Genomic DNA, 11,076 nt, shown 5'->3' with positions numbered 1-11,076 from the left:
ACACAGGTCTCCTTAGTGACGGCTAGTAGCATCTGTTTGGGCCTCAGCTACCTTAGGAAGTGGTAGCAACCCAGTGGACATCCCAGTCCAGGCAGCCTGAGAACACGGAGCTTGTCTGGACTCTCCTCTGTTGGATTTGTGGGCTCACTGCAACAGCTAACTCCCAGCAGAGGGGCTGTGCACAGTCTCCTGGGATAAGGGAGAAGACAGCAAGCTGATACACGACCCTTCAGTCCACGATGGCCCAGAGCTGATTTTACTAGATGCAGAGGATTTTTCTGTTTAGGTATCCGGGGTTACCCATTTCTGGAAGCCTTTCTTGCCAGATGAGAGCCACTATGACTCTCTGTCCAGTTTGTACTCTCTGTATCTGGGAAGCGATGAATGTGAGCCAGGGCTCCTTCCTCTGCTTCATTCAGTTTCTACCTGCATTCTTTCTCAAGGACAGGGCAGGTGGGCCATCAGAAAGAGTTCCTGGGGGGTCCATCAGACAAGAAACCTGTATGTCCTCATAAGGAGGGGGACAGGCAAGTGGTGACCTATTGGAAAACTCTGTTCTGCCTAGATTGCAGTACCAGCTTCCTGGATCCAGGTCCTATGGAGAGGGAAGAGGGGAGATGTTGCTTAAGGTATAAACTTGTAACCAGTAGATAAATAAGTCCTAGAGATCTATTGCACAGTATAATGATTATGGTCACCAGTTCTGTATTATAAACCTAAAGTTGCTAAGAGATTAGATCTTAATTGTTCCTTCTACAAATAAGCAATGCTGATTATGTGATATTAATAAGTAGTGTTAATTAAGAGGTGTTAATTAGTGTTATGGTTGTAATTATATTGCAATATATAAATGTATCAAATCAACACATACACCCTACATTCATGCATTGTTATATGCCAATTATGGGCTTCCCTGTGTGGATCACAATAAACTGTGGAAAATTCTGAAAGAGATGTGAATACCAGATCACCTGACCTGCCTCTTGAGAAACCTATATGCAGGTCAGGAAGCAACAGTCAGAAGTGGACATGGAAAAACAGACTGGTTCCAAATAGGAAAAGGAGTATGTCAAGGCTGTATATTGTCACCCTGCTTATTTAACTTATATGCAGAGTACATCATGAGAAACGCTGGGCTGGAGGAAGCACAAGCTGGAATCAAGATTGCCAGGAGAAATATCAATAACCTCAGATATGCAGATGACACCACCCTTATGGCAGAAAGTGAAGAGGAACTAAAAAGCTTCTTGAAAGTGAAAGGAGAATGAAAAAGTTGGCTTAAAGTTCAACATTCAAAAAACTAAGATCATGGAATCCGGTCCCATCACTTCATGGGAAATAGATGGGGAAACAGTGGAAACAGTGTCAGACTTTATTTTTTTAGGCTCCAAAATCACTGCAGATGGTGACTGCAGCCATGAAATTAAAAGATGCTTACTCCTTGGAAGGAAAGTTATGACCAACCTAGATAGCATATTCAAAAGCAGAGACATTATTTTGCCAACAAAGGTCCATCTAGTCAAGGCTATGGTTTTTCCTGTGGTCATGTATGGATGTGAGGGTTGGACTGTGAAGAAAGCTGAGAGCTGAAGAATTGATGCTTTTGAACTGTGGTGTTGGAGAAGACTCTTGACAGTCCCTTGGACTGCAAGGAGATCCAACCAGTCCATCCTAAAGGAGACCAGTCCTGGAATTTCTTTGGAAGGAATGATGCTAAAGCTGAAACTCCAATACTTTGGCCACCTCATGGGAAGAGTTGACTCATTGGAAAAGACCCTGATGCTGGGAGGGATTGGGGGCAGGAGGAGAAGGGGATGACAGAGGATGAGACGTCTGGATGGTATCACTGACTCAATGCACATGAGTTTGAGTGAACTCCGGGAGTTGGTGATGAACAGAGAGGCCTGGCATGCTTCGATTCATGGGGTCGCAAAGAATCAGACACAACTGAGCAACTGAACTAACTAACTAACTGGTAGCTCAGCTGGTGAAGAATCCACCTGCAATGCAGGAGACCCCGATTTGGTCCCTGGGTCAGAAAGATCTGCTGAGGGGATAGGGTACCCACTCCAGTATTCTTGGGCTTCCCTGGTGGCTCAGCTGGTAAAGAATCTGCCTGCAATGCAGGAGCCCTGTGTTCTATCCCTGTGTTGGGAAGATCCCCTGGAGAAGGGAAAGGCTACCCACTCCAGTATTCTGGCCTGGAGAATTCCATGGACTGTATAGTTCATGGGGTCACAAAGAGTCAGACATGACTGAACGATTTTCACTCACTTCACTATGGCAATTTTATGTCAATAGGAGTTTTGCAGATGGTTCTATAGAGTCTCTTTGAACTAAAAAGGAAGTTGCTGGTCTTGACCCTGGGTGGCACGTCACGTGGTGAGCAGGAGAACCTCAGATTTTGGCCGCTCCTTGGTTAAAGGAGGGCCTCATGGTATAAATCATACCTGCTATTCTGTGACCTCTTGAGGCACAAGTCTTATAAAGGTGCCATGGAGGAGAAATCATCTGTGAGAACTCAGAAAGACCTGTTGGCTGAGTGACCACTGGTGACAGTAAGAGGAAAGTTGACTTTTATTTTAAGCAAATTCATGGTGTTGTCCGATAAACATAAGACAGGAAAAGAAAGAACATCTATCTGGAAAAGCAGACATTGGCCTTTTGTTTAAACATGTACCTGGATCGGTTTTATTCTGGGAAAGAGTTCAGTCATTTCCAGTCATACTTACCTTGTAATAGTAGCCATAAGACATGTTTCAGAATTTACGTGGCTGCTGTTACTTATTTTTTTTTTAATTTTATTTTCAGAAACCATGGAAATGGTATAAAACTTAACTCCAAAAGGCTGATAGTGAAATTTTGAGTCTCTCTCAACTGAAGGTTTTCTCAGTTCCAAGTTTCCATTTTTGAGATTGAATTTCTTGTATATTCTTTAAAAGGTGCATATTCAAGGGTGTATTATTTTTATCTAAATGATGCCATATTATGCATACTGTTCTACAACTTGCCTTTAGTTAAACCTACCAAGTTACCAGGACATGTAAGAACTATCTGATTCTTCTTAATGACTTCACATTTTCCCCTTTGAAGCTTTGAGATTGTTTCCAATTATTTTATCATGAAGGTGATATATTTTTCTGCCCAGTAACCTGAGGCAAACAAATAGGACATTAATAATGAATGTCTTGGGCTGATACAATATTTTTACAAATACTTCTTACATATCCCACATCATGCTGGTATGAGGGCAACAGGTTTTGTACAACCTGATGTACAAAAGAAAATACAAATTAAAAATAAACAACTTAATTCTCTCTGTGGAAATTAAGGGGACATGTCCCCCCTTCTTTTTCTTTCATAATTTCTTTCTCTGCCCTTTTCACATCTATGTAAATCTTTTTAGTGGCTAAACTTTCTAGTCTCATATCTCAGGAATGTTTCCCCAAGCACCTGGAACTCATCTCTGAAACATAATTGTAGGGAAGGAAAAAACTTTTCCTCTCCCCTCTTAGATTCAGTATCTGAGGCCTGCAAATTAACATGACAAAAGACAGATTAACAGGGGAAAAGGCATTCAAATTGTATTGATGTTAATATTTTTACATGCTTGTGGAGACTTATAGCAAAAAGTGAAAATCCAAGAAATGGTTTGACTCAGAAGCTTATATATCATTTTACCAAAAGGTATTATATTGTGGGAAGATGAGTAACAAATGTATGGCAGGTAAATGTCATTTAATAAGGTTTGTTTGTTACTCATCAGGGTGCTAACTTTCCATCTTCTTCATGCCCATAAAATTCCCTCAGGAAGGGGCTTTCTGGCAGTCCTAATTTCTCAGAAGTTTCTGCTTTTAGTTAGATAAGGGAAGCTCTGAGAAGGTATATTTCTACATCTATTGATTCTCAGTTGGCATCAGCTCAAAATAATCCATATGCCAAAGTGGCATAGTTTGGGGTGGCATATTTGGACCCTCTTAATAATCATCAATGAATATAATGCCCATTTCCCAACTTCCTTGGAGGAAATGAGCCTAACTATCCCTTGCAAAATGTATCTGAAGTATCGAATGGGTTGCATCTACTCAGCTCTGTAAAAGAATGAAATTTCTTACAAGCAACTATAGTTGCCAATAAAATGGACAACCTGTAAGAAATGGACAAATTCTTAGAAAAGTACAACATTCCAAGACCGAACCAGAAAGAAATAGAAATCATGAACAGACCAATCACAAGTAATAAAATTGAAACTGTGATTTAAAAACTTTCAAACAAACAAAAGTCCAGGACCAGATAGCTTCACAGGCGAATTCTATCAAACATTTAGAGAAGAACTAACATCTCTCCTTCTCAAACACTTCCCCAAAAAATGCAGAGGCAGGAACACTCCCAAATTCATTCTGTGAGGTTGCTATCATCCTAATGCCAAAACCAGACAAATATATCAAAAAAGAAAACAAGAAAATTATAGACCAATATCACTGATGAACATAGCCATATGTTGAGGTCCCTTAATGGACCAGAGCCTGATGGTCCGGAGTCGACGGTAAGAAAGTAAAGGAGAGAAAGAGGCTGATATTCCTTGGTTTACACAAAAAGCCAATAAAGTCCCTGGCACGGGGCTTGCTCTGTTCATGGAGGCCTCAGGCGCCCTCTCGATGGGGTGAAGGCGCAGAGCGCCTTCTCAAGAGGGTCTTAGAAGCCTGGGCAGGAAAGTGAACTCAGAGAGCCTCTGCGCTCCAAAGAAATAGCCTGAGAGAGAGAGAGAGAAAGAGAAAGACAGACACGGAGACCAGAGCTCTGATGGAGCAAAGGTGTTTTAATGAACATGGTGTGGGCATATATACTGTCTTACAAGGTAGTTATTCTCAGCAAAGATAAAGATTAAAATTCCAGACTTACAAAACATAGGCGATCCATATTAAAGAGAGAGAGAGTTGTAAACAATCACTTTTACCATATGGTTCACAAGGAAGAGGGTGCTTATCACCATATAGAAACACTAATGAAGGAAATGCCTGGATTCCTCAGTCCCGGGAGAGGCTTGCCTCTCCTCTTATTCCTGAGTATTCAGGAATTAATAAGGAACATAAATTCCTGACAGATCCAAAACAGCACACAGGAAGCCTCCTGTTAAATGCTTCCTGACAGCCATAAAAATTCTCAACAAAATACAAGCAAATAAATCTAACAACACATTAAAAGGATCATACACCACAATCAAGTGAGATTTTCCCCAGGGATGCAAGAATTGTTCAACATATGCAAATCAATCAACATGATACACCAAATTAACACTGAAGAGTAAAAATATGATCATCTCAATAGATGCAGAAAAAGTTTTTGACAAAATTCTATACCCATTTGTGATGAAAACTCTCTAGAAAATGGGTGTAGAGGGAATCTATCTCAACAGAGTAAAAGCCATATTTGATAAACCCACAGCAAACATCATTCTTAATGGTGAAAAACTGAAAGCATTTCCCCCTAGATCAGGAAAAAGACAAGGATGTCCATTTTCACCACTATTATCCAACATATTAACAGTTTTGGAAGTCCTAGCCACAGCAATCAGAGAAGAAAATGAAATAAAAGGAATCTAAAATGGAAAAGGAGTAAAATTGTCACTGTTTGCAGATGACGTGTTACTATACATAGAAAATCCTAAAGATGCCACCAGAAAACTACTGTGCTTAGTCAGTCAGTTGTGTCCAACTCTTTGTGACCCCATGGACTGCAGCCTGCAAGGTTCCTCTGTCCATGGGGATTCTCCAGGCAAGAATACTGGAGTGGGTTGCCATGACCTCCTCCAGGGGATCTTCCCAATCCAAGAATCAAACTCAGGTCTCCCTCATTGGAGGTGGATTCTTTACCATCTGAGCCACCATGGAAGCTCTAAGAAAACTACTAGAGCTAATCAATGAATTTGGTAAAATTACAGGATACAGAATTAATGCACATCTGGTCCTGGATTTTTGTTTGTTTGGAATTAATGCACAGATGTCTCTTGCAGTCTTCATGACACTTTGGACTATAGCACACCAAGCTCCTCTGTCTATGGGATTTTAGACTAGAATACTGGAGTGTTTGCTATGACCAGTGCCTTCTCTTGGCAAAACTCTGTTAGCCTTTGCCCTGCTTCATTTGTACTCCAAGGCCAAACTCGCCTGTTATTCCAGGTATCTCTTCACTTCCTACTTTTGCATTCCTATGCAAAAAAAGGACATCTTTTTAGGTGTTTGTTCTAGTAGGTCTGGTAGGTCTTCATAAAACTGTTCAACTTCAGCATTAGTGGTTGGGGCATAGACTTGGATTACTATGCTACATATTACTACATATGTACATAATACTACATATGACTATGACATTGAATGGTTTCCCTTGGAAATGAATCAAGGTCATTCTGTCGTTTTTGAGATTGCACTGCATTTCAGACTCTTTTGTTGACTATGAGGGCTATTCCATTTCTTCTAAGGGATTCTTGCCCACAGTAGTAGATATAATGGTCATCTGAGTTAAATTTGCCCATTCCGGTCCATTTTAGTTCACTGATTCCTAAAATGTTGATGTTCACTCTTGCCATCTGTTTGACTGCTTCCAATTAACCTTGATTCATGGACCTTAATTCCAGGTTCCTATGTAGTATTGTTCTTTACGGCATCAGACTTAACTTTCACCACAAGACACGTCTACAACTGGGCATCATTTCCACTTTGGCTCAGCCTCTTCATTCCTTCTGGAGCTTTCTCTGCTCTTCTCCAGTAGCATATTGGACACCTACCAACCTAGGGGGTTGGGTTCATCTTTCAGTGTCCTATCTTTTTGCCTTTTCATACTGTTCATGGGGTTCTCAAGGCAAGAATGCTGAAGTGGTTTGCCATTCCCTTCTCCAGTGGACCATGTTTTGTCAGAACTCTCCACCATGATCCATCTGTCTTGGATGGCCCCACATGGCATGGCTTATAGTTTCATTGAGTTACAGAAATCTGTGATCCATGTGATCATTTTGGTTAGTTTTCTGTGATTGTGGTTTTCATTCTGTCTGCTCTCTGATGAAGGGTAAACTTATAAGAGGCTTGTGGAAGCTTCCTGACGGGAGGGACTGGCTGTGAGGAAAACTGGGTCTTGCTCTGGTGGGCAGGGCTGTGCTCATTAAATTTTTAGTCCAATTTTCTACTGATGGGGGGGTGTGGGTGGTGGAGGGGGTGGCCTGAGGCCAAACTGTGGTAGGGGTATGGTGGTAATTTTGACCTTGAACAAAAGGACTTATGCCAGCATGCTGCACCCCCAGGACTGCTGCCGTCAGTGCCCTGACCCTGTGGCAGGCCACTTTTGACTCATGCCTCCACCAGACTCCAAAACACTCACAGGCAAGTCTGGCTCCGTCTCTTGCAGGGTCACTGCTCCTTTCTCCTGGGCCCTGATGTGTACAAGGCTTTATTGTGCCCCAGAAGAGTCTCTTTGTCCCCAGTCTTGTGGAAGTTCTGTAATCAAATCCTGCTAACTTTCAAAGTCAGATTCCCTTGGGATTTTTAGTCCCTTCACCAGATCCCCAGGTTAAACCGGAAGTCTGTTGTGGGGCCTAGAAGTTTTGCAACAGTGGGAGAACTTCTTTGGTATAATCGTTCCCCAGTTTGTAGATCACCCACCTGGTAGCTCTAGAGTGGGGCTAATGCAGTCCCCTTTAAGAGGGCTTGCACCACACACCGTGCTCCCAGGCTGCTGCTGCCCCGTCCCCATCGCAGGCCACTGCTGGCGCACGCCTCCCCAGGACATCATCAAACACTCACAGGCGGGTCTGGCTCAGTCTCCTGTGGGGTCACTGCTCCTTTCACTGGGTCCTGGTGCCCGCAAGGTTTTACTTGTGCCCTCCAAAAATCTCTGGTAGGTATGAGGTTTGATTTTAAATGTGGTTGTGCCCCTCCTATGGTCTTGTTGCAGCTTCTCCTTTGTTCCTGGACATGGGTTTTTTTTTTTGGAACTTATCACAAAATTCAGACTTAAAAAAGTAGGGAAAAGCCACTAGGCCATTCAGGTATGACCTACATAAAATCCCTTATGATTATACAGTGGAAGTGACAAATAGATTCAAGGAATTAGGCCTGGTAGACAGAGCACTTGAAGAACAATGGCCAGAAGTTCGTAAAATGGTGCAGGAGGTGGTGATCAAAACTATCCCCAAGAAGTAGAAATGCAAAAAGTCAAAATGGTTGTCTGAGAAGGCCTTACAAATAGCTGAGAAAAGAAGTGCAAAGCAAATGAGAAAAGGAAAGATATATTCATCTGAATGCAGAGTTCCAAAGAATAGCAAGGAAAGATAAGAAAGCCTTAAGTAAACAATGCAAATAAACAGAGAAAAACATTAGAATGGGAAAGACTAGAGATCACTTCAAGAAAATTAGAGATACCAAGGGAACATTTAATGCAAAGATGGGCACAACAAAAGAAAGAAATGGTATGGACCTAATAGAAACAGAAGGGATTAAGAAGAGGTGGCAAGACTATACAGAAGAACTATACACAAAAGGTCTTAATGACCAGGACAACCACAATGGTTTAGGCACTCACCTAGAGCCAGACATCCTGAGTGTGAAGTCAGGTGGGCCTTAGGAAGCATTACTACAAACAAACTTAGTGGAGGTGATGGAATCCCAGCTGAGCTATTTCAAATCCTAAAATTTGATTCTATTAAAGTGCTGCACTCAATATACCAGCAAATATGGAAAACTCAGCAGTGGTCACAGGACTGGAAAAGGTCAGTTTTTATTCCAATCCCAAAGAATGGCAGTGACAAAGAATGTTCAACTTACTGCACAATTGCATTCATTTTACATGCTAACAAGGTAATGTTCAAAATCCTTCAAGTTAGACTTCAACAGTACGTGAGCCGATAAATTCCAGATGTACAAGTTTGATTTAGAAAAGGCAGAGGAGCCAGAGATCAGATTAGCAACATCTGTTGGATCATAGAAAAAGCAAGGGAATTTCAGAAAAACATCTACTTCTGCTTCATTGATGATGCTAAAGCCTTTGACTGTCTGGATGACAACAAACTGTGGAAAATTCTTACAGAGATGGGAATACCAGACCACCTTACCTGCCTCCTGAGAAACCTGTATGCAGGTCAAGAAGCAACAGTTAGAACTGGACATGGAACAACAAACTGGTTTCAAATTGGGAAAGGAGTACATCAAGACTGTATATTGTCACACTGCTTATTTAACTTCTATGCAGAGTACATCATGCAAAATGCTAGGCTGGATGAAGCACAAGCTGGAATCAAAATAGCCAGGAGAAATACCAATAACCTCAAACATACAGATGACACCAACTTAATGGCAGAAAGCAAAGAGGAACTAAAGAGCCTCTTGAAAATGAAAGAGGAGAGTGAAAAAACTAACTTAAAATTCAACATTCAGAAAACTAAGGTCATGGTATCTGGTCCTACCACTTCAGGGCAAATAGGTGGGGAAAAATGGAAATAATGACAGATTTTACTTTCTTGGGCTCCAAAATCACTGTGAATGGTGACTGCAGCCACAAAATTAAAATACACTTACTCTTTGGAAGAAAAGCTATGACTAACCTAGACAGCATACTAAAAAGCAGAATCATCACTTTGCCAATAAAATCTGTCTAGTCCAATCTATGGTTTTTCCAGTAGTCTTGTATGGAGGTAATAGTTGGACCATAAAGAAGGCTGAGCACTTTAGAATTGATGTTTTCTAACTGTTGTGCTAAAGACTCTTGAGAGTCCCTTGGACAGCAAGGAGATCAAACCAGTCAATCGTAAAGGAAATCAACACTGAACATTCATTGGAAAGACTGATGCTGAAGCTGAAGCTTCAATCCTTTGGCCAGCTGATACAAAGAGCTGACTCACTGGAAAAGACCCAGATGCTGGGAAAGATTGAGGGCAGGAAGAGAAGGGGAAGATAGAGGATGAGATGGTCGGATGCATCATCGACTCAATGGACATGAGTTTGAGATAGTGAAAGATAGGGAAGCCTGGCGTGCTGCAGTCCATGGGGTGGCAAAAAAGAGTTGGACATTACTGAACAACAACAACATACGGGAGTGGGTTGCCATTTCCTCTTCCAGAGAATCTTCCTGACCCAGGGTTCAAACCTGCATCTCCTGCATTGGGAGGCAGATTCCTTATCTACTGAGCCATGGGGGATGCCATTCTTACACTAACAATGAAAGACCAGAAGGAAAAATTAAGGAAAAAAATTCCAATTACCATTGCAACCAAATGAATCAAATGCCTGGGAATAAACCTACCTAAAGAGGCAAAAGGCCTGTACTCAGAAAACTATAAAATACTGATGAAATACATCAGAGATGACACAAACACATGGAGATACGTTCCATGTTCTTGGAATGAAAGAATCAATGTTGTGAAAATGACTATACTGCCCAAGGCAATCTACACATTCAGTGCAATCTCTATCAAACTATCAATGGCATTTTCCAGATAATTAGAACAACAACAACAACAAATCTGTACAACTTATATGGAAACAGAAAAGACCCTGAATAGGAAAAGCGATTTTGAGAAAGAAAAACTGAGCTAGAGGAAATCAGGCTCCCGGACTTCAGACTATAAAACAAAGCTACAGTAATCAAGACAGTGGGACATGGGCACAAAAATAGAAATATAAATCAATGGAACGGGATAGAAAGCCTGGAGATAAATCCACACACCTGTGTCACCTGGTCTGTGCATCTATGCACTGTTATCACCTAGGCTATGATCATTAGATGAGAATATACAATGGAGAGAAGACAGCCTCTTCAATAAGTGGTGCTGGGAAAACTAGACAGCTACATGTAAATGAAATTAGAACACTTCCTTCTACCATACATGAAAATAAACTCAAAATGGATTAAAGACATAAATATAAGGCCAGACACTCTAAAACTTTTAAAGGAAAACATAGAACATTCTTTGACATAAATTACAGCAATATCTTTTTTGACCCACTTCCTAGAGTAATGAAAATAAGCAATTGTGATATAATTAAACATAAGCTTTTACATAGCAAAGGAAACCATGAAGAAGATGAAAACACA

The sequence above is a fragment of the Bos javanicus genome, chromosome 7 (assembly GCF_032452875.1).
Source record: "Bos javanicus breed banteng chromosome 7, ARS-OSU_banteng_1.0, whole genome shotgun sequence".
Classification (NCBI taxonomy): Eukaryota; Metazoa; Chordata; class Mammalia; order Artiodactyla; family Bovidae; genus Bos; species Bos javanicus.
This window is presented reverse-complemented; position numbering follows the sequence as displayed.